General features: G+C 41.7%; 1 long non-coding RNA gene across 1 annotated transcript in view; it reads left to right on the forward strand.

Moving 5' to 3' along the window:
- The first annotated feature begins 2,503 nt into the window (after positions 1 to 2,503).
- LOC133240103 (uncharacterized) overlaps positions 2,504 to 27,256 on the forward strand; it is a 73,639-nt gene continuing 48,886 nt past the window's right edge. Inside the window, exon 1 of the long non-coding RNA XR_009734112.1 lies at positions 2,504 to 2,685. This is a non-coding gene — a long non-coding RNA (uncharacterized LOC133240103). The remainder of the gene's footprint in view (positions 2,686 to 27,256) is intronic.

Below are 27,256 nucleotides of genomic sequence, written 5' to 3' on the forward strand. Positions count from 1 at the left end.
CCTGATGGGCTACAGTCCATGGGATTGCAAACAGTCAGATACAACTGAGCAACTAAACAGGAACAACAGTGAACAATACCACACAGGACCCACAGCTGGTGGAGTCTGCAGACTCAGGGCCCTCGGATACAGAGGAGTCTTGTATATGGAGGGTTGACTATAAATTATATGTGAATATTTGGCTACCTAGGGTCAGCACTCCTAACCCATGTGATGTTCAAGGGTCAACTGAAGTGCCTAAAATTCTGGATTTCTAGAAATCTCCCGGGTGCAGCTCAGGCTTATGGTGTGTACATTGAGAGCTACTGGCATGAGCAATAATGATGTTTATTATTCAAACAAGGAGAAGCCCTGGGTTGGAAAATGAAGTATCAAAGATGATCAGTGTATCAGCATAGCCTTCTCACCTCATCGCACGGTGACAAGATAGCTGCTGAGTGTGAAGTCCTTCATGAAGAAGCGGGAGTGCCTAGGGAGTAGAGGGACCATCTTTCCAGGTGTGTTTCTTTAATCCATGAGGAAATCCTCCCAGATGTCCTCAGCAGACCTCTTTTGGTCATAAGAGAGTCACATACCCAGTCCCTAACCAGTCATTAGCAAGGGGAGTAGGATGACCATGCTAGAGTTGGAGGAATTAAGATTTACCTCTGAGATCACAGATCTAGAGAAGAGATTGGTGGTTGCCAAGGGGCAGGGGCTTGGGAGAGGGCTGGAATAGGAGGTTAGGGTCAGCAGATGTAAGCTTTCATACGCAGAATAGATGAAAACAAGGTCCTACTGCATAGCACAGAAAGCTGGATTAAACATCCTACAATAAGTCATAATGGAAAAGAATATAAAAAAGAATATATATATACATACACACCTGAATCCCTTTCCTGTACAATAGAACCTAACATAATATTGTAGGTCAACTGTACTTTAATAAAAAACACTGATAGAAAACATTTACCTCTGTGTAGAAGTTGGGTCATTTTTCTAAGCACATTACCTGGTGGAGGAAAGGGAATACCCCAAACATAAGCATGACTTGATCTGCAAGAAAGAGCTGGGTAAAGGGTTTGGAATGTGCAGCCATAGCATCCATTCTACTAGATACTGAAGATCTTGCTCAGCTTAGCTTGGTAACAGTGTAACTGCAATAATGAGAAAGACCCTCGGCGCTTCTATCTGCCATGTAACTGGATGTGGCTGAGCACGCACACACGCAGTGAGGATCCTGGTTAGTAGGCTACTCCATCTTGGATGGTTTAATATAGATAGATTGCTCTTAGAACAGCATAGCTTGCTCCAAAGAAGTAAAGTGATTTCCCTCAGGCGGAAACGGATTGTATTTGACATATTTAAAATAATAGTTAAGCTAATATGTTAGGAATAGAGCTTCACAGTTTTAATTTTCTTACCAAAGAAAAATGAGAAGCGATGCCCATGCTTCACAAATAGGGTGAGAATGCAGCTTCTCCAAAGGGCTGGGGAAGGGGGTGTGGACTGTCATCCACAGAGGAAGCTTTTCTGTTCCACATCCTTCCTTCATCTGCTTTGTGCTCTTCCTCACCCTCCGTTTGTTTCTCCAAAATATGGTAACAGAAAGCCGAAGCTTCTAAATTAGGAACACAGGAAAACTTCAACAGTACTTTGAAAGGAAAAAGTACCGGTCAATTTTATATATCTCTTGCAGATTCATGTATTTATGGATTTCTAAGACTGCCTTTGGCACACTGGTGGGAACTGGTTTCTGTCTCCCTGTGAAAAGTGATATGAAGTCATAGTTGTGAGGTCAAATAAACTCTGGGCCTTTAGAGATGATATCTTAACACTGATAAACTAGTAAGTTGTAATAAGATGGTCAGGAAATGATCAGTTTTAAGGATTTATTACCTTTGGCTTAAAATTATTTTTTTTTTATTGAAGTATAGTTGATTTACAAGGTTGTGTTAATTTCTGCCATACAGAAAAGTGACTCGGTTATACACATAAGTACATTCCTTTTCATATTCTTTTCCACTGTGGCTTATTCCAGGATATCAAATGGTATCCTGTGGTATACAGTAGGATCCTATCATTTATCCATTCTATATGTAATAGTTTGCATCTACTAACCCCAAATGCCAGTTACCTTTGTTTTTAATATAATTTATTGCAAGCATATATAAATTGATCTTTAATATAGTTTATTTAACTGGCTCACAAATTTCTTGGAAACTTATGAGCTGGTAGGAGCCAGCTCCAGTACACCACTGGATATATTATACACAGGGAAGTAGATTAGACCTGTTTAAGCCGGATGAGTGGTATAATTGCTTTTGTATTCATTCAAGATTCTGCTGCTAAAATGCATTGCATTAGAAATGTATGCCAGCAGTACCAGCTGGAGCCCATTCAGATTTGTGTGACCCCATGATGACCCTATCTTCCCATGACTCTGAGTATCCTAAGTCATAATCAACCATAACTCTGTGTGACCCCATGGTGACCCTATCTTCCCATGACTCTGAGTATCCTAAGTCATAATCAGCCATAACTCAAGTTGTAAAATCCCAGTGCAGGTGACAATATCAGATCTACAAGCCCCCCTGACCCTCAGCTGTGCCACTCAGTGTCACGGGCCCTGCTGCTGGCCCTCAGTCACCATTTGATTCCAGCACAAGCCTCTGTCTCAAGGCAACAGGGAAAACAGGAAGAGAGGTGAGTCATTGACTGTGTTAAAGAAGATCAGAGATTACATATGGAACTATATTTTTTCTTCTCCTGACCTAAAAATAACTTTCTGAAAACTTACAAGACAAAATTGGTACTGGTAACCAGCTTAAAGAAAAATGCCTTCAGACTTTATCCCCTCATACATCAGTTACCATAGTTCTGTATATTGGGAGCCAGAAATTCAGAAGGTATTTTGAGATATGACTTCTCATTATTTGATCCCTAAAGAAAATTAACATCACTTGTGTCTGCTTCCTGTTGAGCTTCTAACATGTATAAATTGTGCAAATAATAGAGCATCATGGATGAGCTGGAATACAAACTTGAAGAATCTAGTATGTGTGGTTTGGTAATAATGTATTAATATGTTATTAGCATATATATACCTATATATTAATTACAATTACAATATATACAATATATTATATTGTATATAAAAATAATATAGATTATATAATTATATAATTACAAATATATATAAATACATATGATGTTATATATAATATACATAATACATTATATATAGTTATAGGGTTAGGATTAGGGTTAGTATAAGTATATTATATTATATATTATATTATATATATATAGAATATATCATTATAGGTATATATATATTATATACATATATAATTATAGGTATATTATATGTATGATATTATATATAATATACATAATACATTATATATAGTTATAGGGTTAGGATTAGGGTTAGTATAGGTATATTATATTATACATTATATTAAATATATATAGTATATATCATTATAGGTATATATATATATTATATACATATATAATTATAGGTATATTATATGTAATATATACCTATATATAATATATATATATAATATATTATATACCTATATATAATATATACCTAAATTACATATAATATACCTATATATACCTATATATAACATACCTATAAAAATACATGTTTATATATTATATATAATATACCTATAACTATATATATTATATATAATATACATATAATTATATATGTATATTATATATAATATTTGTAGTTATATATATTATATAATTATATAATATATACATTATTTATATATAATATATATATATTATATATTATATGGGGCTTCCCTGGTGGCTCAGAAGTTAAAGTATCTGCCTGCAATGTGGGAGACAATTATATAATATTATTCATATATTAATTAATATATTAATTATAATTAATATCATATATTATTATGAATATATATATAAAAAATACATATCATATATAATATAATTATCAGAGAAATGCAAATCAAAACCACTATGAGGTACCATTTCACACCAGTCAGAATGGCTGCCATCCAAAAGTCTACAAATAATAAATGCTGGAGAGGGTGTGGAGAAAAGGGAACCCTCTTACACTGTTGGTTGGAATGCAAACTAGTACAGCCACTATGGAGAACAGTGTGGAGATTCCTTAAAAAAACTGGAAATAGAACTGCCTTATGATCCAGCAATCCCACTGCTGGGCATACACACTGAGGAAACCAGAAGGGAAAGAGACACGTGTACCCCAATGTTCATCGCAGCACTGTTTATAATAGCCAGGACATGGAAGCAACCTAGATGTCCATCAGCAGATGAATGGATAAGAAAGCAGTGGTACATATACACAATGGAGTATTACTCAGCCATTAAAAAGAATACATTTGAATCAGTTCTAATGAGGTGGATGAAACTGGAGCCTATTATACAGAGTGAAGTAAGCCAGAAGGACAAACACCAATACAGTATACTAACGCATATATATGGAATTTAGAAAGATGGTAACGATAACCCTGTATACGAGACAGCAAAAGAGACACTGATGTATAGAACAGTCTTATGGACTCTGTGGGAGAGGGAGAGGGTGGGAAGATTTGGGAGAATGGCATTGAAACATGTGAAACGTCATGTATGAAACGAGATGCCAGTCCAGGTTCAATGCACGATGCTGGATGCTTGGGGCTGGTGCACTGGGACGACCCAGAGGGATGGTGTGGGGAGGGAGGAGGGAGGAGGGTTCAGGATGGGGAACACATGTATACTAATTAAATAATTTTCTATTAAAGAAAAAAAAAAAAAACTTAACCGTAAAAAAAAATATATATATATAATATACCTATAATTGCATATATTATATGAATTATATGTCAATTTATATATTAATATTATATATTCACATATTATTAATATATAATATACCTATATATTAAATGTGATTATATATATCAATTATATATATTAATATATAAAATATGTACATAAATATTATATATTAATATTAAATATGTATATATAAATATATGTTTTATATTAATATTATATATATTATAAACTTATTATAACAAATAAATGTTACATATTAAGTATTATTTTAGTATTATCTTATAGTAAATGTATTCTAATAAATAATTATATATATTAATATATTATTAATGTATAATATACCTATATGTTAATTATAATTATATATTAATACATATATTATGTAAATATGTATATAAATATACTATATATTATTAGTATATACTATATAATTAGTATATATATAATTATATATAGTATATTTATATATAAATATAAAATGTATATACATATATATGAATATTTATATTTATACATTAATATTACATTATAATAAACATATTATAGATTTATTATAAACATTACATATTAAATATTTTAATATTATTTTATAATAAATTTATTATAATAGATAAAATAAATATTATATATTGATATATTATATGCCTATATAATTATAATTATATATAGCATATTAATTATATATAATACATAGATTATATATACTATATATTATATATATTTTATATATAATATACCTATATATTACTTATAATTATATATTGTATATATTAATTATAAATATATATTATATAAAAGTATATGATTATAATTAATATATAAAGCATATATATTAATACATGCATTAAGTCAGCAAAACCTAACCAATAGCTAGAAGGGTATTTGGCATGATGGCTTATACTTTGGTCAAGAAGGAGCAGTGTATCCAAGGAGCCTGGGCTCTGTGGTGCACATGCTTGCACGCGCTGTGAGGATGAAGGATGCACATACAATGACAAAGTGTATCACACCAAGTCCAGTTCCTCTGGGAAACCCTCTCACCCCCTGAGGGGTGTATAGTGGGTTGATTGGTATTCCTTCAAAAGATCTGCCCACCATTTTCTGGAACCTGTGAATTGATATTATTTGGGGGAAAAAGAAAGGGTCATTGCAGCTGTAAGTACGTTAAATATCTAGGGATACCATCCTGGGTTATCTGCGTGGGCCCTAAATCCAGTAAGGAGTATTTTGACCAGCAGCACCCGGGGGAGAGCCCCAGAGGGAAGATGGAAGCAGTGATGCGAGTGGTGCTCCAATCCCGGTGCATGCCAAGGGGCAGCAGAGTCCCCAGAAGCAGGAAAGGAGTCTTCAGAGCACGGTCCTGCTCGTCCCTTGATTCTGGACTTCTGTCCTCTTGCCTGTTGTAAGTCATCCCGTTTGTGGAAATTGGTTACTGTGGTTCCCGGAAACTAATACAAATAACAAAACTGATTGGCAAATGAATGTCTCTGGATGACTAAGGAACCACCCAGTTCTGTTATGGGAGATTGTGTAAAGATGGGCCACAAGAAGGGGATTTTAACTTTTCATCTGGAAAAGGGCACAGCAGAAATTCAGAGACAAATAAGGATGTAGCTCAATCGGCAGTGATGGGAAGTGTCAACACTTTTTTTTTTTAATTGGAGTATAATTGTTTTGCAATGTGGTGTTAGCTTCTGCTGTACAACAAAGTGAATCAGCCCCATGCAGATATACACCCCACCCTTGTGGGCTTCCCTGTCACCCACATCCCTGTAGGTCATCACACAGCACTGAGCCGAGTGCCCTGAGCTCTACAGCAGCTTCCCACTAGCGATCTGTTTTATACATGGCAGTGTATGTATGTCAAGTCCTCTCTCTCTCTTTGTCCCACGCTTCCCTTCCCACCCCTCTCAGCACGACCACACGTCCATCCCTTATATCTGCATCTCTATCCCTGCCCTATAAATAGGTTCATCCGTCCCACTTTTCTAGATTCATATCTATGTGTTAATACATGATATTTATATATCATATGACAGTTTTTCTCTTTCTGACTTACTTCACCTATATGACAGTCTCTAGGTCCATCCATGTCTGTACAAATGACCCACTTTTCCCCTTTTCATGGGTGAGTGATATTCCATTGTATATATGTATCACATCTTCTTTATCCATTCATCTGTCAGTGTATATGATCTTATTTGCAAAACGGAAGTAGAGACAAAAGAAATTGTGAACAAATGTATGGAAACCAAGAGGGAAAAGAGGATGAATTAAAAGATTGGGATTGACATCTATACATTACTGATACTCACATATAAGATAGATGACTAATGAGAACGTGCTGCATAACTCAGGGAACTCTACTCTATAACGGCCTAATGGGAAACCAAGCAGGGAGAGTGGGTGTATGCGTGTGTATAAGTGATTCAGTTTGCTGTACACCTGAAGCTAGCACAACACTGTAACTCAGCTATACTCCAATAAAGTTAAAACAACAAACAAACAAACAAACAAGCAGGGACAATTGATCCAATCGCTTGGAAACAAAATATTACACTTCCTAGGACCTGTACATTGTAGAGTTCAAAGGAGCAGTTTGGTCACATCTATTTTATTCAGTGTTGAGCAGAAATAATCACCGTGTTGCATTTTTCACGTTCCTGTGGGAATTAACTATGTGTTGCCCCCATGGATTTTGATTTCCGTCACCCCTGTGGACGGAACGTCTCCGTTGATACAGGTGCCAGGAACACATTTTGCAAGGCAAAAAGCTGAAAACATCTCTGACAGTTATGTCGTGCCACATTAGACAGCAAATGGCAATCGGGGAGATATTGCTTGGATGACAAAATGCTAGAAATTTCAAATCATGATGGGAGTGAGTGATTCAATATAATCCATAAAGTTGGCACTGTCCCAGAAAACCCAGATGGTGAAGACGAGGCATTAGCAGCTCTTAATTTCTTAGCTTTGGGTAACTGAGATGAGAGAAAAATCAACAATGCATTTGTTTTTACCCAAATATCATTCTAGGAAAAATGAGTGCTATTAATTAAATCTCTAATTAATGGTACTCAGAGTGCTGTGGTCTCTCGATGGGAAGGCACCTGTATTAAACATGGTATACTCACTGCTCAGGGTTTATGGACTCAGAGCATGAGGCTTCAAGGGCTGTAGGATTCAATCCCCTCACTTGGTGGGTGTGGAAACTGAGGCAGAAGACATGTCATCGTAGGGATGGGAGCCTGCAGCCTGAGCGGACCTGGACCACTGAACTCCCATCTGTGTCCTTCTGAACCAGCCACGCTCTTCAAGGGCTCTTTCTGACACTGACTTCCCTCTGCAGACAGCAGCGTCCTGGGGCACTCCTGTAGCTCCAGCTGCTTATCGCTGGTCTCAGCCTTTTTCCTAGCTTCTTATCAGAGGCAAAGCTTTAATTGCCTCAACACAAAGTCAGTTCTACTTGAAAGACGAGACCGGGCGGGGAACTCCATTCCTCAGTGTTCTCAGACATCATGAGCGGTCTTCCTTGCAGAATCTCCAACTCTAAATTATTCCCTTTAATTACCAGCTTTTCTTTCTCTAGAATCGCGACCAACATGTAACGTAAACGCCTTTTGGCTCCCGAAATGCAAACTCTAAATTGAAAAAAAAAACGTTGCAAAGAAGACTTTAAATAAAAGCCCATAAATTCTTTTCATACATAACTAATGCCAAGCAGGACCTGAATTTTCAGACACATTGTAGCAGAAAGCCTGGCACATAAGATTTTGAATGGAGAAGATGTTAATTCAAATCTCACCCACTCTGTCTGAGCTCTTGGCTACAGTTTGTGCCAGTAAACCAGGAAATGCTTTTCTCTCGAGCAGGATAACCACATGGAGTAATTAACTCATTTCTCTGTGGATTCATCAGAATAAAATGAGGGTGTGGGGTAGAGTATAGCCTTCACACCAGTTTCCATTTTTCTTTCTTTCCTGCAATTCCTAGGGCCATTTACTGCAGAAAGCTTCTGAGGAGCTAATTTCTGGCCTAGGAGTAATACAAAGACTCCCTTTCCTGTCTGTTGATTTACACTGTTTTGGAGCCTGGGAATGGCCCTGGCTGTCTTCCAATTATAAACATGCTCGCAGCCAGGGCTGAAACCAGGAGGATGCTCTTCAAGGCGATGAGGTTCCTAATGCAAATACCTTCGGAATTCTGTTGCTTCCTCAGTGGGGATTTATCACAGTGTTCACTGCCAGGGATTCCCTGGTAGCTCAGTTGGTAAAGAATTTGCCTGCAGTGCAGGAGACCCCAGTTCGATTCCTGGGTCGGGAAGATCCCCTGGAGAAGGGATAGGCTACCCACTCCAGTATTCCTGGGCTTCTGTTGTGGCTCAGCTGGTAAAGAATCTGCCAGCAATGTGGGAGGCCTGGGTTCAATCCCTGGGTTGGGAAGATCCCCTGGAGAAGGGAATGGCCACCCGCTCCAGTATTCTGGCCTGGAGAATTCCACAGACAGTCCACGGGGTTGCAAAGAGCCGGACACGACTGAGCGACTTTCACTTTCACTGCTAGAGCCAGATGCAGACTCTGTGTCCCAGGGACTGCTCCAGGAATGCAGAATTGGGAACCAGAACAGGTTACCAAATGTGCTGGATTTCTGGCCCAGATTCAGCCACAGATTTATTGGGAAAAATACAACATCAAGGGGATGGGAGACTACATTTCCCCATGAGTAGGACCTCACATTTTCAGCAAGCACGTGGCCCATGGAAAGTGGATGTGGGTGAGGGTGGCTGACCTGGGTATTAACTCCCCTGGTTTCATGTCCCCTCAAATTACCCATGAGCTTACATGCCATCCATAAAAGTCCCAGGTGTTTACATTCTAGAACTTGGGTAATGATTCTACACTCTGACTGCCTACCTAGGACTCATTTATTATTTTTTAAGAAAATTTTAAAAACTTGTTTAGTTAGTTAATCGGGCGTCTGTTTTTGGCCGTGCTGGGTCTCTTGCTGTGTGGGCTTGTCTCTGGTTGCGGCCAGTGAGGGATACCCTCTGGCTGTGTGCAGGCTTCTCACTGTGGCAGCTCCTCCTGCTGTGGAGCGGGCTCCAGGGCACACAGGCTCAGTAGTCGTGGCTCCTGTGCTCTGGAGCGCCCACTCAATGCTTGTGGCCACAGGCTTAGCTGCCCTGCGGTGTGTGCGATCATCTCAGACCGGGGATCAGACCTGTGGCTCCTGCATCGGCTGGTGGATCCTTTACCACTGAGCCACCTGGGAAGCCCCGTCATTTCCTCTAAACACATGTAATGGGTACCTACTGTGTGCCAGGGCACCCCCACGGCTGATGGCGGTGTTGCCAGTAACTGGCCTGTTGCCTCTGTCCTGCTCATCATCGTCCCCACTGGCATCTAATGGATTTATTTAGCTCCTTCAAATCTGACTGTCGTTTTGCTTCTCAACTCAGCCCCAATTCTTTGTTCAGTTAAACCCAGAGGTTTCACTCTCAATTGGAGCCTGAACTCCCCAAAATTAACCAATAGAGCTGTGAAGTTTTGGTTGTTGTGGTTCAGTCACTAAATCGTGTCCAACTTTATATGACCCCATGGACTGTGACACGCCAGGCTTCTCTGTCCATCACCAACTCTCAGAGCTTTCTCAAACTCATGTCCATTGAGGTGGTGATGCCCTCCAACCATCTCATCCCCTGCTGTCCCCTTCTCCTCCTGCCTTCAGTGTTTCCCAGCATCAGGGACTTTTCCAATGAGTTGGCTCTTTGCCTCGGGTGGCCAAAGTATTGGAGCTTCAGTTTCAGCATCAGTCCTTTCACTGAATATTCAGAGTTGATTTCCTTTAGACATGACTGGTTTGATCTCTTCACAGTCCAAGGGACTTATTGGTAAGTCTGTTTGTATAGACAAGAGCCAAGGACACTGGACAATCCTGTAACTGTGGTAGATCTGAAATTCATTCAGAGTAACTCAGGAATCTCCCTTTCTCCTTTCCTCTAATAAAATAATTATACACCATTAACTAGTTTCTAATATATTTTGTGAAACTCCCATCACTGCTCATAAGCAGGAAATATAGCAGCATCAGCCACCACAGCAAAAACAATACATTCTAAGCTTGTTCGTTAAAGGTATATTAGTGTCTTCCAGTTTAAAATACTTTGTTTTGAGTAGACTCTGTTTCTTCAGTTTAGGAGTCTCCATTTGTAAACCCGATTTCTTTTTTGAAAAACATAGTCTTCCAAGAACGTTTCCTCTCTCTTTTTTCTTTTGTCATCAAAGTGTAGGAGAGACTTTACCCAACTTGGTGCCCTGGGCTATGGGGGCCTGGGTCCCTTTGTTGGCACTTGCTGATGGCTTTCTGTTGAGGCTAGCTCAGTGACCCGGAGGCAGTGTGTTGACCTTTGACCCCGCTGTGACGGATGTCACCTTTCAGTGATGAGGCCGCCTGCGCACGTGGCCTGAAGTTCACCGTGCCCGCGCCTCCCCCTGCCGCCTGGTCCTGACCTCAGCCCCATCAGCCCCTCGTGACTTACGTGCTTCACGTCCCTCTTGCTTTCGAGCGTCCAGTCCTCAGTCTGAGCCGTCAGGACCCTCGCCCTGCACTACTTTGATCCTTCAGTCGGCACATTGATTCTCAGATTTTCAGCTGTGTCTCCTGTCCTTCCTACAGGCCTGTGGGTGTTCCTGAACCTTCACCAAGTTATGAGCCAGCAGGAGGGAAAGAGGGAAGCGCTGTTTCTGGACTGTGATGCAGACACTTCATAAAAACGCAGTGCGCAACCAGAGCCACCGTTCTATCGATCGCGGCATTCTTACCTCATCTAAGCACGCAGAAATTAAGTTCTTAAGGAATGCCATGAGGAAGTCATTTTTTAGAGTTCTATTCAATTAACTTCACTGAGAAAGATGAGAAGCGTTTGGCTCTGGTCACAGCTCCCTGTGAATGATGCTCTTCCCCGTCCTCAGAATGTGTTGGACACAACAGAGAGGAAGCAGAACGCCAGCTTGCTGCTCTTGGACTCTCCTTCGAGCTCCATGGGATTTTTGTTGTGGAGTTTCTACCATCAGAAATCTACTGCCCCTCTAAGCCCATGTTCGGGGTGTTAGAACACTGAGTCCCAGAGAAACCATGACTTTACCCTATTCTTATCTTGTTGACATTTCTTTCTGTAACTAACTGTGTCTTCCCAGAGGCCAGTGGGATTTGTGTTTTTCCTTATTCTGTGACAGGAACTGTGCATCCATCAAATTCTCCCCGTTCTGTAGAGTAAAACTCTGCTCAGAACTCCAAGCTCTGCTCTCGATATGTAAAATGCAATGAGCAAAGTATTTTGTCTTTAAACAAAATCTGGGCTTTTCAAGACTGTTCTCATGCTACAGACTCAAGAAAAAAAAATTTAAGTTAAAAAAAAATTAAACTTAAAGCTAAACAACAATTTCCTTTTTCTAGGCATCATCTGACTTCCCTCAGACAAGAAGTCTTTAAATCAGAAGCCAGAGGCAACATGATATATGGAGATGGGGGGGAAAAATTCATTGTTTAGACATCTCCAAATAGTATGTTCTATAAAGGACAAGGTGCCCAGGGCCTAGCTCAGCACCTGCTGCACACTAGGCATGCAGCAAATGTGAACTGGGTGAAAGGATAGTTTCATTAGCTTTTATTCGGATTACTCTTGATAGCACACTCTAGCCATCCCACTTTCTGTGACGTCCACTGCAGAAGGCATGTGAATGAATGAAGTGTGTCTACACTGGACCTGAATAGGGTGTAATCCCACGTTTCCTCAGTCCCACCCAAGCCCCTGAGCTTCAGCTGTGTCACCTCACTCCTGACGCAAGAATTCTTCACGTGTGGTACACAAGTTCATCTAATGCCTCTATGTGGCTCAGCCTCCCTCAGGGACGAGGGCCAGGACTTATCGGGGCCTCCACTGAGGCTGCGTGGGAGGGACCTCAGCCTCTCCAAGTCGAGGTCCTCCTGGATCAGCTGCCAGAGGTTCTGGCTTCACAGAAAGACCAGGAAACACAACCCCAAAGTGCCCAGGGGTCAAGGCCTTGTACAGATATCTATGTTGAGATGATGATGAGAGTCTATGTGAAAACTCGAATCAACGAGCTTGCAGTTGAGAAGAATTTCAGGCTCTATGAGGGTGGACATAATGGCTGATTCTAACCTCAATGTTCAGATCTCATCAGGACGTGATTCTGGGGTGGGGGCTGTCTGTCTGGCCCCCTGTCCCTCATGACCAAAGGCTTACTGCCCTTGTCAAGGCCATACATTGTTGAAATATACGATTAACATCTTAAAATCAAGACTTTTTAAAGATGGTAAGAGGGCTTGGAGTAAGTAAAGTTTTAGGTGGAAGAGCATATAAGATAAGGTTCCATTTCCCTGGTGGCTCAGTGCAGGAGAAGTGAGTTTGATCCCTGGTCCAAGAAGATCCCCTGGAGAAGGAAAGAGCAACCCACTCCAGTTCTTGCCTGTAAAACCCCATGGACAGAGGAGCCTGGTGGGCTACAACCCATGGAGTCAGACACAACTTAGCAACTGAACAACAACAGGGTAAAGGCCGCCTCACACTGCGTGTTTGTAAAGTATATACAACAGACCCTGCCAACACACAGCTCACCGCACACTGATGCTGTTAAACCCTAATGCCGTTAGCATGTTAAATTTTTAGTGCATTTCCAGTTAAGAACTGGTGAAAGCCTTAGGGAAGTATCTCTGCCCTGCTATTCTTTTCTCGTTCTGGTTTTCAGTCATTCAGTGAGTGTCTTCTAATCCCGTCTGTTCCCAGGCCCAAGATGTGTGTTTGATTGGTTGCCTTTCTCACCCTAACAGCAGAGACATTTCAGTTCTTTCTTAGCAGTGTCCAAGGTTCGTGTTGATAATCCAGCAGCTTCATTAACCGTATGTGCAGAGCTTTCTCCTTTGATTAATACCTTCTATGCATTTCACTTCCGTTCTGGAACTGAATTAAGTTTGCGTTTCTAATGTCTGCTTATCTGAAGACTTTCCTCTGATGGGTTTATTATAACTTGTTCTCTCTCTTTGTTCTCAATTCTTGCAACTCTGAAATCTGTCCCTCTGCATTGGAAAACAATGGTAAAAGCACTTTTCAGCAGGATACAACTACAAAAGGGCGTCTGTCAGTCCCCCAGGCATAGAAATTATTTCTTGATAATTCTTATGTTATTGTCAAATATTTCCGACCTCGTGTATCCATGTAAAGTATTCTTGTTTAACTCTTCTTATGTATAATTATGTAAAATCACTAGAGGAGTAATTTTATTGGTAACAGTGAAAGTTCTCTGCAGACAACAGAACTGTAGAGAGGACTACGGACCTTTACAGGAGGAAAATAGAAGTCCCAGGTTTGGGTAGCAAGCCAGTGGTTTCATCAGTCAGTTAGGTCAGTCACTCAGTCGTGTCTGACTCTTTGTGACCCCATGGACTGCTGTATGCCAGGCCTCCATGTCCATCACCAACTCCCGGAGTTTACTCAAACTCATGTCCATTGAGTCCATGATGCCATCCAACCATTTCATCCTCTGTTGTCCCCTTCTTCTCCTGCCTTCAATCTTTCCCAGCATCAGGGTCTTTTCCAATGAGTCAGTTCTTTGCATCAGGTAGCCAAAGCATTGGAGTTTCAGCTTTAGCATCAGTCCTTCCAATGAGTATTCAGGACTGATCTCCTTTGGGATGGACTGGTTGGATCTCCTTGCAGTCCAAGGGACTCTCACAAGTCTTCTCCAACACCACAGTTTGAAAGCATCAATCCTTCAGCACTCAGCTTTCTTTATAGTCCAACTCTCACAAGGGTTTCATGCTTACTTGCTAAGAAGATCAAGGTCTGGGCTAAGATAGAATGTCTGGATAGAAAGGACTTTGGTTGCATGGTTTAATCAACGCACATAGTAAAACTGTGATCTCTAGGAACTGAGGCTAAGACTTGGAAGTCAGATGCCTGGGGGAAGATGTAGGGACTTCTGAAGGCTAAGACTTGGAAGTCAGATGCCAGGGGGAAGATGTAGGGACTTCTGAAGGCTAAGACTTGGAAGTCAGATGCCTGGGGGAAGATGTAGGGACTTCTGAAGGCTAAGACTTGGAAGTCAGATGCCTGGGGGAAGATGTAGGGACTTCTGAAGGCTAAGACTTGGAAGTCAGATGCCTGGGGGAAGATGTAGGGACTTCTGAAGGCTAAGACTTGGAACTCAGATGCCAGGGGGAAGATGTAGGGACTCCTGAAGGCTAAGACTTGGAAGTCAGATGCCTGGGGGAAGATGTAGGGACTTCTGAAGGCTAAGACTTGGAAGTCAGTGCCTGGGGGAAGATGTAGGGACTTCTGAAGGCCACAGTGACTGAGTTGGTGCTTGTGGACCCCAGGATGGGGAAGAAGTTGAGGGGAGTCTAGAAGAAGACAGTTGTGTAAGAGAGTTGACTGAAGAGAGGCCGAAGTGATAATTAAAAATTTAACTCATGTTACCATAAACCCCTTCAAAACCCTTTGGTGTTACCTTGGTACTAAATAAAAGCTTCTCAAACTTTAGAAATTAACTGCTGTTGAAAATTCCTAGTCTGTGCTGCATAGATTCTGATGATTCATTTGTAAGGTCAGACTCGGAAGTTACTTCTTTATGTAATAGCCCGAGTGATTTGCCCACATTTTTACAAACACTGTACATCAGGATAAAGTCCAAATTCCTGACCATAAAAATGAGCGTCCTCTAGATTTTTCAAGGCTATTTAAGCATTTGTTCTTCTTTGTTAAGTCATTTGTAATACCACCGAGGTTGAACCTTTCCCTTTATAAAACATTGCATCCCACAGCATTGTAATAGAGCTTTCAGAAAATAAGAACAGCTTCTCAACTGCACACCTATCCTTTTCTACAAATAGTGAGCAATTTAAAGATAGGGACGAGCACTTGCCTCTGATTTCTCAGTGCTCAGCACAGCGCTTAGTTTAGAATAAGCTCTCAAAGTCAGTTCTACTGGAACCTTCCTAGACTGTTAGTGGGAATATAAATGGGTGCAGCCTCTATGAAGAACAGTGTGCTGGTTCCTCAAAAACCTAGAAATAGAGCTACCGAATGCTCCTGGGCATTTATCCAGAGGAAACCATAATTCAAAAAATACACGCCCCCACTTCCTTCCCTCTCATTGCTTCTCCATCAACAGTGTCTTCCTGCACACCTGTACACGAGGTCCTGGACCCCACCCACCTCACCGAGTTCCACCAGAATGAGGGCTTGTGACTGACCTCACCTCACCCTGGCTCAAGGGCATCACAGAGAAATCCTTCACCAAGCTGAATGGCACCCAGCTGCACTTCAAGCCAGCCTAATAGCTGACAAGGAGCCCAGCCTGGACGTGTTCAGCTCCCACTGAGGCCTGAAGGAGTGGATGGAGGCAGGAATGTCCAACTCTCTGCCTGAGATGCTGCTGCCCAGGGCTCCTGGAGAACCTGTGGGTCGTTGCCTGGGGCCTCTCCCCGAAGTGCCCAGTGGTGATCAGGTATGGCGTTAACATCCTGCAGCTGGTGGGCCACAAGTGTGTGATGGTATATAATAATCATCTTAGTTCTGCATGAGAAAGAATTCAGGAGTGTGAGTTATGTTTACAACAATTTGGAGGTGGGTCAGAGAGGATCTTGCTGCGATTTGTGTTGGGGAGTGTTTTGCCTGTGTATTTCTCTGGGGGTTTTGTCATTTCTGACCTTGCATTTGGGTCTTTGGTCCCCTTTGGGTTTATTTTTGTGTGTGGTGTGCTTTTGCGTGTAGCTGTCCAGTTTTCTAGCACCACTTGTTGAGGAGGCTTTCTCTTCTCTGTCGTATATTCTTGCCTCTTTGTCAGTGGTGGGGTGACCGTGGGTGTTATGTTTATCTCTGGGCTTTCTATCTTGCTGTCTTGTTCCATTGATCTATGTTTTCATTTTTGTGCTGGTGCCATACTGTCTTGATTACTGAGGCTTTGTGATATAATCTGAGGTCTGGGCGCCTGGTTGCTCCAGTTTGTTTTTCTTCTTAGGATTGTTTGGCTGTTCAGGGTCTTTTGTGTTTCCCTGCAGATTGCGGAACTTTTTGTTCTGGTTCTGTGAAAAATGCCATTGGTCATTTGATAGTGATTGCACTGAATCTGAAGATAGTATACAGAGTGAAGTAAGTCAGGAAGAGAAAAACAAATATATTAAGGCATATATATGGAATCCAGAAAAATGGTACTGATGAGCCTGTTTGCAAGGTAGGAATAGAGACACAGATATGGAGAATGGACTTGTGGACATAGCATGGGAAGCGAAGAGTGGGATGCACTGAGAAAGTAGCATTGATGTGTATACTCTGCTGTGCCATGCCATGCTAGGTCATTTCAGTCATGTCTGACTCTGTGTGACCCCAAGGACTATAGCCCTCCAGGCTCCTCTGTCTGTGGGATTCTCCAGGCAAGAATATTGGAGTGGGTTGCCATTCCCTCTTCCAGAGGATCTTCTCCACCCAGGGATCAAACTCACGTCTTTATGTCTTCTGCATTGGCAGGCGGGTTCTTTACCAATAGCATCATGTCACTTCAGTTCAGTTCAGTTAGTCATGTCCGACTCTTTGTGACCCCATGGACTGCAGCACGCCAGGCCTCCCTGTCCATCACCAACTCCAAGAGTTTACTCAAACTCATGTCCATTGAGTCAGTGATGCCATCCAACCATCTCATCCTCTGTTGTCCCCTTCTCCTCCTGCCTTCAGTCTTTCCCAGCATCAGGGTCTTTTCCAATGAGTCAGTTCTTTGCATCAGGTGTCTGAAGTATTGGAGTTTCAGTTTCAGCATCAGTCCTTCTAATGAATATTCAGGACGGAGCTCCTTTAGGATGGACTGGTTGGATCCCTTGCAGTGCAAGGGACTCTCAAGAGTCTTCTCCAACATCACAGTTCAAAAGCATCAATTCTTTGGTGCTCAGCTTTCTTTATAGTCCAACTCTCACATCCATACATGACTACTGAAAAAACCATAGCTTTGACTAGATGGACCTTTGTTGGTAAAGTAATGTCTCTGCTTTTTAATAATATGCTATCTAGGTTGGTCATAACTTTCCTTCCAAGGAGTAAGCGTCTTTTAATTTCATGGTTGCAGTCACTATCTGCAGTGATTTTGGAGCCCCCCAAAATAAGTCAACTACTGTTTCCCCATCTATTTGCCATGAAGTGATGGGACCAGATGCCATGATCTTTGTTTTCTGAATGTTGAGCTTTAAGCCAATTTTTTCACTCTCCACTTTCACTTTCATCAAGAGGCTCTTTAGTTCCTCTTCACTTTCTGCCATGAGGGTGGTGTCATCTGCATATCTGAGGTTATCGATATTTCTCCTGGCAATCTTGATTCCAGCTTGTGCTTCATCCAGCCCAGCATTTCTTATGATGTACTCTGCATATAAGTTAAATAAGCAGGGTGACAATATACAGCCTTGATGTACTCCTTTTCCTATTTGGAACCAGTCTGTTGTTCCATGTCCAGTTCTAACTGTTGCTTCCTGACCTGCATACAGGTTTCTCAAGAGGCAGATCAGGTGGTCTGGTATTCCCACCTCTTTCAGAATTTCCACAGTAGGTGTTTTTATTAAGTGGTGTGTGCACTCAAATGCAGTTGCAAACCAAAGAAATATGATCACTGGCCCCATGGACCCCAACCATCACAGCTACTATGGCAACAACCGTTGCTGAAATTGGCTTATTGAATGTACACTGAATTTAAAATTATACAAATAGAACATGGCTTTATTTTCCTCCCATAAGGCATTCAAATGCACTTTATTATATCCTACTTCTGTGTGTGTGTTCGTACACACACACACACACACACACACACACACACACGTGTTGCCATGACAACAGAGAAGTGGGATCACGCATCGGGACCTGGGGTGAGGTTATCAGTGATGCCTGATCTGACGCTTGAAGGTTACTAAGGAGAGCAGGTATGAGGAGGCATTGGCAGCATAAAAACGCAGACCAAAGGACTGAACTGTGGCACAGCAGCTTTACGAATGGATGCATGAGTTATTATTATTATTATTACTATTGTCTAAGGAAGAAAAAGGGAAAGTACCATGAAATTTTAGAGTTGGAAGAGATCCTGGAGTTCATTTAGTGTCATTTTCCCAGCCACTTCAAGACTTCTCAGAGTCCTAGCACACCACTCCACGCAGCATGCTCCGCGCTGCTTCTCAACACGCATGAAGGTCACTGACATTCTAAAAGCCAAATATAAAAGCAGGAACTCCAGTCCCAGAGTATATTGTTCAGGACTGTGCCTTCCTCTTTTTGGATTCCCCATGGTGCACAGAACTTTCCTTGAGGCAAAGTAAGTATTCACTCTATGGGAGCCTACTTAAGACAGGCACCCTGGAAGCAGTTCAGTACATTGTGAAAAGCAATCATTTCAGTGACTCCATGGCATTCCAGCCTTGCATGATTTTTCTGACAATTACTCTTACTGTAGGACTAACTGAATGCACAAGTGAGTTTAGTGATCAGGACCCTCTACGGTTTGTATGATGTGAAGAAAAACCACAGACTTCTTGTAGAGGCCGAATGTATAGTGATTGGCTTAAAGTGGAAATTACTCATCCACCCTTAATTTGGGTAACTGATAAGCCTAAAGCAGGTAAGTGCTCAACATACAAGACACAACTAGCAAATGATAAAAAAAAAAAAATCTCATTTTACACACACTGAAAGCTGGTAAGTAACTTAGACGTATGGAAGTTTTAGAGTTATTTTGGTCTTTATAAGCTATTTATTTCAATTCTTTTTTTTATTACTGTGAGGCAATTATAGCTTAGAACATTTTATTCTTCTCTGAAGTTGGCCTAAAAGTCAGTTCACTTCATTAATTTTAGCGGGTAGGTCTAGTTACAGCACAGATTTTTTTGAGTCAGTGCTTTTATACACGTAGAATAATCCATTGTCCTTTATTAAAACAACAGAGAAAAGAAAAGAATAAGTTTTGAAGGGCTCATGTTATCTTCTTCTGGAGTATTTGCCTATAAAATATGTATGTTCTATGCAATAAACTTAATTGCTTTAATTCACACTTTATGTTTCACATTAGGAGGACATAGGTGTTTTGAGAATGGTACTAGCATTTTAAATAAGATATTAAGAAATAATAGAATCGTTACAATTATCATAAACCTTTCTTAAGCAGTGTAGAGCTATTTTCATTTTTGTTGCCACATGAATCCATCCCTCAAACTCAATGAAAGTATGGAACTACCATATATGTTTAAAAATAATATCCTGAACATAAGAAAATTTATTACAAGTGAGAGATTAAAGGAAAGTTTTAAGCTACATATAATTGTTCATTCAGTCAGCATTTATTGAATGCCCAGTATGTGAGAAGGCAATGGCACCCCACTCCAGTACTCTTGCCTGGAAAATCCCATGGACGGAGGAGCCTGGAGGGCTGTGGTCCATGGGGTCACTGGGCGTCGGACACGACTGAGTGACTTCACTTTCACTTTTCACTTTCATGCATTGGAGAAGGAAATGGCACCCCACTCCAGTACTCTTGTCTGGAAAATCCCATGGACGGAGGAGCCTGGTGGGCTGCAGTCCATGGGGTCACACAGAGTCGGACACGACTGAGCAACTTCACTTTCACTTTGCACTTTCATGCATTGGAGAAGGAAATGGCAACCCACTCCAGTGTTCTTGCCTGGAGAATCCCAGGGACGGGGGATCCTGGTGGGCTGCCGTCTATGGGGTTGCACAGAGTCGGACACGACTGGAGCAACTTAGCATGTGACAAACAGTTTGATTCTTATTTGTATAAAATATACAAATATCTCTGCTCTCATGGAAATATAAACTTTAATATAGATCTAACCATTCATTACATTAGTATAATATTTAATTCATTTAGTTACATATGCCCATTTAGTATTACATAAGGCAATGCCACCCCACTCCAGTACTCTTGTCTGGAAAATCCCATGGACAGAGGAGCCTGGTAGGCTGCGGTCCATGGGGTCGCGAAGAGTCAGACACGACAGAGCGACTTCACTTTCACTTCTCCCTTTCATGCATTGGAGAAGGAAATGGCAACCCATTCCAGTGTTCTTGCCTGGAGACTCCCAGGGACGGGGGAGCCTCGTGGGCTGCAGTCCATGGGGTCGCTAAGAGTTGGACACAACTGAGCGACTTCACTTTCACTTTCACATTAATGGTAATTTTGACTATTCTCTTTTCCAATTTCATGTTTCAAAAACAATTGTATTCCAACATTTACATACAATTTTAAAAATTAAAAACTTACGACATTCATCTAGCATATAAGAATATGGTTTTGTGTTCACATTCCCATGACTTATGCATGTATAACTGGAAGTTTGTATTTCTTAAGCTCATCACCCATTTCACCCATCCACCCTCATCTTCAGCAACCACCATTCTGTTTTCTGTATCTATGATTTTGGCTTTATTTTGTTTTGCTCTTTTGTCCTGATTTTTAGATTCCACATGTAAGTGAAATCATACAGCATTTGTCTTTCTCTGACATTTTGCTTAGCACAGTTCCCTTTGTGTGAGTGTGTGCTAAGTCGCTTCAGTCGTGTCTGACTCTGTGACCCTATGGACTATATATAGCCCACCAGGCTCCTCTGTCCATGGGATTCTCCAGACAAGACACTGGAGGGGGTTGCCATGCCCTCCTCCAGGGGATCTTCCCAACCCAGGGATCGAACCCAGGTCTCCTGTGGCTCCTGCGTTGCAGGCGGGTTCTTTACTGCTGAGCCACTGAAGAAGCCCTTAATTCCCTTTAGGTCCACTAATTTAGCTTGGCAAGTTCAGTTCCATTCAGTCACTCAGTCATGTCCGACTCTTTGTGACCCTATGAACCGCAGCATGCCAGGCCTCCCTGTCCATCACCAACTCCTGGAGTCCACCCAAACCCATGTCTATTGAGTCAGTGATGCCATCCAACCATCTTATCCTCTATCGTCCCCTTCTCCTGCCTTCAATCTTTCCCAGCATCAGGATCCTTTCAAATGAGTCAGCTCTTCACATCAGGTGGCCAAAGTATTGGAGTTTCAAATTCAGCATCAGTCCTTCCAATGAACACCCAGGACTGATCTCCTTTAGGATGGACTGGTTGGATCTCCTTGCAGTCCAGGAGACTCTCAAGAGTCTTCTCCAAAACCACAGTTCAAAAGCATCAATTCTTTGGTGCTCAGCTTTCTTTATAGTCCAACTTTCATCCATATATGACCACTGGAAAAACCATAGCCTTGACTAGATGGACCTTTTTTTTGTGACAAAGTAATGTTTCTGCTTTTTAATATGCTGTCTAGGTTGGTCATAACTTTCCTTCCAAGGAGTAAGCATCTTTTAATTTCATGGCTGCAATCACCATCTGCTTGGCAAGAGTTAGTTCTTTTTTATAACCAAGTAATAATCCCTTGTATATATGTCTCCTCTTCTTTATCCATCCATCCACTGAGGTTGTTTACATATTTTGGTAACTGTAAATAATGCTGCAATGAACATGGTCAGATATCTTTTTGAATTAGTGTTTTCATTTTCTTCTTTTTTTAAAATATAAATTTATTTATTTTAATTGGAAGTTAATTACAATATTGTATTGGTTTTGCCATACATCAACATGAATCCACCACGGGTGTACACGTGCTCCCCATCCTGAATCCCCCCTCCTCCTCCCTCCCTATACCATCCCTTGGGGTCGTCCCAGTGCACCAGCCCCAAGCATCCTGTATCGTGCATCAAACTTGGACTGGTGATTCATTTCATATATGATATTATACATGTTTCAATGCCATTCTCCCAAATCATCCCACCCTCTCCCTCTCCCACAGAGTCCAAAAGACTGTTCCATACATCTGTGTCTCTTGTGCTGTCTCACATACAGGGTTGTCGTTACCATCTTTCTAAGTTCCATATATATGCATTAGTATACTGTATTGGTGTTTTCTTTCTGATAAATATCCAGAAGTGGAATGGCTGAATCATATGGAAGTTCTATTTTTAATTTTTTGAGGAACCTCCATACTGTTTTCTGTGGTGACTGCACCAATTTACATTCCCACCAGGAGTGTACAAGGGCTCCCTTTTCTCCATTCTTGCCAACATTTGTTGGCATTTGTTGTTATTTGTTCTCTTTTTCATAACAGCTATTCTGATAGGTGTGAGGTGACATCTCATTGGGGTTTGATTTGTACTTCCCTTATAATTAATGATGCTAATCATCTTTTCATGTGCTAGATTCTGGGTGCATGTGGCAGCTTTAGCAAGGGGCCAGGAGGATGCTGTGACTCCTCGTGTGTGCTTGCCCCAGCTGGGGGGTGGGTGAGTGCTACAGCAGCGGGCCGTAGCAGGGCAGTGGGTGCTTTCTGTATCCGTGTGTCACCACCTGTGCTTGCAGGTGGGGGGAGTCCAGTAATGCCTTCCCCCAATGCCTCGGTCCCCAGGGAGAGTTTCATCTGTCCCCCACCCCACCAGCTGATGCTCCAAGATTAGCAAATGAATATTCTTCAGTCAGATGGGGTGTCTTTTGTGCTGAGTCCCGGAGTAACTGAGACCACAGCAAGTCCTTTGAAAGGGGAAATGCAGTCCTCTACAGCCCTCTGGGGCCTTGGACACAAGCCCCAGTGGTTTTCTGCAGGCATGAGGAGGCCCATCTCTCTGATGCTTGTCCAGGGGTAGGGATGCCTGGCATGGAGCACAAACCTTTTCTCTGGGAGAAGCTCAAACCTGTGAGATCCGTCGCTGTTGCGGGTCACCACGCGGGGCGGGGCTCTGATGAGCCCACATCCCCACCTCTCGCCCCATCTCACATGGCGCTTTCACCCTGCTTGTGCAGGAGTAGTTCAGCCAGTCTGCAGTTCTTTTCAGAGGACATCATTCCATGTGCAGCTGGCATGCGCTGTGTCCCGGGAGCGGGGGTGGGGGGTGGGGGGGGGAGTGCTTGAGTTCAGGATCTTTCCATGCCAACGTCTTGGACTGCCATCTCACTTTTATCTAAATTGGGATGATTATGCTTTGCTACAAGAACCCGTATGTATATCAGTATCAGTATTATTTACCCATTCTTACTGTGGGTAGATATACATGGCTTCTATCAAGCAATTATTTATTATTATGCCTTTTTAAGTGATTATTGAAAGGCTTTTTTACAATTATATCCGACGATGCAATGGTTATAATACTAATTACTAATACTGTAACTGTTAAATGTATAACAAGTTTTAAAATATTTTCTTACTGATTTTGTCAAGTGACCTCTACAAACATTAAACTACCATTGGTTGGTACTATTTTATGGTAATGCATCTTCCCCAAAGTTTTGTTTTTAAGAAACAAAACCATTGAGAAAGATTGCCCAAATATTATTACAACTTCATAAAGACTTAAATAAAGATAACTGCTCTGCTAGGGAAGAATTTTTGAGGAAAATGCATTCCCCTTATGTTTAGATATACGTGGTAGAAATACCCATCATTATGACTTTGCCTTCTCCATGAACCTTCTGTTTTCCCACATTCTTTCTTGGGTCACTTTTTTTACAAAGGAGATTTTAAGTGATAATGCCTTGTTGGTTTCTATGATTCTATCAATACTCTCTTTATAGAGCAGCTTAGGGTGTTCTGCGTCAGTGGACAGAGTTTCTGCTTCACGAGGCTTCCTTGCGAGCTTGGCAGCGAGATGACCGGAGTCAGCAGTCGCTGCAGAGCGGAGGCAGGCCCTGGCTCACGCTGTTGGCAGCATACAGCGGGCCGAGGTCGTTCCGTCAGCGGATGCTTACTGAGCGTCTGCTGAGACGCCGGAACTCGGCTCACGTTGACCGTGCGTTCTGAGCACACTTTGTCGGTTTCACACTCTCAGCATCAGCTCTTTCCGTCAGTTTTTGGTTGTTTTATGTTTTCGTGTTTTGTTTTTTAACTTTTACAATGCTGTGTTGGTTTCAGTCATACAACAATGTGAGTGAGTGAGTGAGTGGAAGCCGCTCAGTCGTGTCTGACTCCTTGTGACCCCACGGACTATTCAGTCCATGGAGTTCTCCAGGCCAGAATACTGGAGTGGGGAGCCTTTCCCTTCTCCAGGGGATCTTCCCAACCCAGGCATCGAAACTCAGGTCTCCTGTATTGCAGGTGGATTCTTTACCAGCTGAGCTATCAGGGAAACCCCTGACAATGTGAACCACCCAGAACTACACATACATCCCCTCCTCCTGAACCTCCCTCCGTCCCCATCCTGCCCGCCTCCCATCATCACAGCCTGGGCTCCTGTGCTGCGCGCAGCTTCTCACCAGCTGCCCCTCTCAGCCCGGGGGCGTATATATCTTGATGCGGCTTCCTCCCTTTGTCCCCCCTCTCCTTCCCCCACTGTGTCCACAAGTCCATTCTCCAGGTCTGCGTCTCCATTCCTTCCCTGAAAACAGGTTCATCAGGACCATTTTTCTAGATTCCATACATATATACATTAATATGCTGTGTTTATTTTTCCTTTTCTGATTTACTTCACTCTGTATAACAGGCTGTCGGTTGTTAAAATATGTAAGCTAAGGGTCCATCACAATAAGTTGTCCCAGGACTCAGCTCCAAAGTCAAAGTGACATTTTTTTTTGAGAACCATCAATATTATGATTTACCCATTATATGTGATGGAATTAGTCTTCAAACTGCTTTTTTGACAGGTGATTTTGCTTGATTAACATGGTTATAGGAAAATCCCAAGATCAACACTGTCAAAACCAAGCATCATTATATGTCTATGATTTGGAACACTCTAAAGATGATTAATTTGAGAAGAGAATGGGGACATTGCTTTTGAAAATACATGCCTTCTGTTTAATCGCAATATACTGTTGAACCATAAATAACCAGTGTTGAAATATATCGTCTTGTTGCTGAGATGTTTTGACATCTGGCCCTTCTGCAATAAAAACTTTGCATGCATTTTGCTTCCATAAATATATGTTGCTTCGTGCACAAAAACATGCCATTCTATATTTCATATAGCTGTTAAAGGTCCATTTTTAGAATTATGCAGATATAGATGCACAATACAGAGTAGAAGTAACATTTTTTTATACAAGTCATAAAACTGGTAAATTGTTTCATAATTTCTCTTTACTAGAATAGCTTCCTTTGAACTGAAAAACTATTTTCAAGGCTTCTCGTAAAAGTAAAATTATGAGTCAAAATGGTTTGCACAAAACAGATTTGTTTGTTTTACATATTTTGAATTATTCTAGAATTACCGTATGCTATTCTCTCATAATCTTTTGTTACAGAATCAAAAATAGAGCCATAGTTCAATAGGGCAGATGAAGCGACTACAGTCCCTACATAATGTGTGACAACTTTGCATCATATCAATTTGCTTAAAAGACTAAGCAAACTAAAATACTTAGTATTATAAGATATGTAGTTAAAAATTATACCTCTTAGAAGGATGATATCAACTGATGATTATACAGGAGAGAAATGTGTATTAAGCGACCATTCTAAAATTCCTTTCACTCAACAGCGATTCCCTCTGGGTCCATGACACACTCTCTGGTTAGTCTTGGGAAGAAACTCGCGGTTTATTTCCTAAACTCACAACTGGGAGCACGGTTGCAAGGCTTAAACAAAACCTTTGCAGCACCCCACTTGCCTGTGGCCAAGGTCAGCGGTCCTGTGGCTGTGACACCTGGGCCGTGTTGTCCTCTCTGCTGTGGCAAGGATGGTCAGAGAGTCCTGGGTTCAGAGCTCGTGTCCTGCCCTGACACAGATCAGAAATCGTTTCTGTTTCTCCTGAATCCCCAGGACCATAGCACTCAGGCTGCCATTGCAATCTGACCTTGCATGAAGGTATTCCAGCGCATATCCTGTTTCTCCAGCTGGATTGCATTTGCTTAAAAGCGTAAGGATTGCGCCTTGTTTATTGCTGTGACCCCTAATACTGTCTAGTCTAGGACTTTCCACGTGGTATGTACAGTAAGCTAACTGCTATAAACCTTCAAGTCGGGCACTTTCAAAGATGCGAACGTGCATCCGGTTCCAGCAGGAACCAGAACCCGCGCCACCGACGTCAGCACGAGCGCCGCTGCCGCCGGACTCCGTCTGCGCTGGCGACCCCTCAGCCCCGCCGTCTCCCCACCCACCCAGTCAGCACTCTTCCTGCCTGTTCACCCGATGCCAGCCCTGGGTGCCAGCTGCTGTCCTCGACTACAGTGCTTTTCAGGGTGCTGTACTATAAGATTTAAATGTTTTGGTTATTCTTCTTTTTTGTTCATTTTTAATGTATTATTTGTGTGAAAAGTACTGTAAACCTATTACAGCACAGTATAATATAGCCACCTGTGTTAGATGGGCACCTAGGCTACATTTGTTGGACTTATGAACAAATTGGACTTACAAACATGCTCTTGGAACAGAATTC

The sequence above is a fragment of the Bos javanicus genome, chromosome 27 (genome assembly GCF_032452875.1).
Source record: "Bos javanicus breed banteng chromosome 27, ARS-OSU_banteng_1.0, whole genome shotgun sequence".
Classification (NCBI taxonomy): domain Eukaryota; kingdom Metazoa; phylum Chordata; class Mammalia; order Artiodactyla; family Bovidae; genus Bos; species Bos javanicus.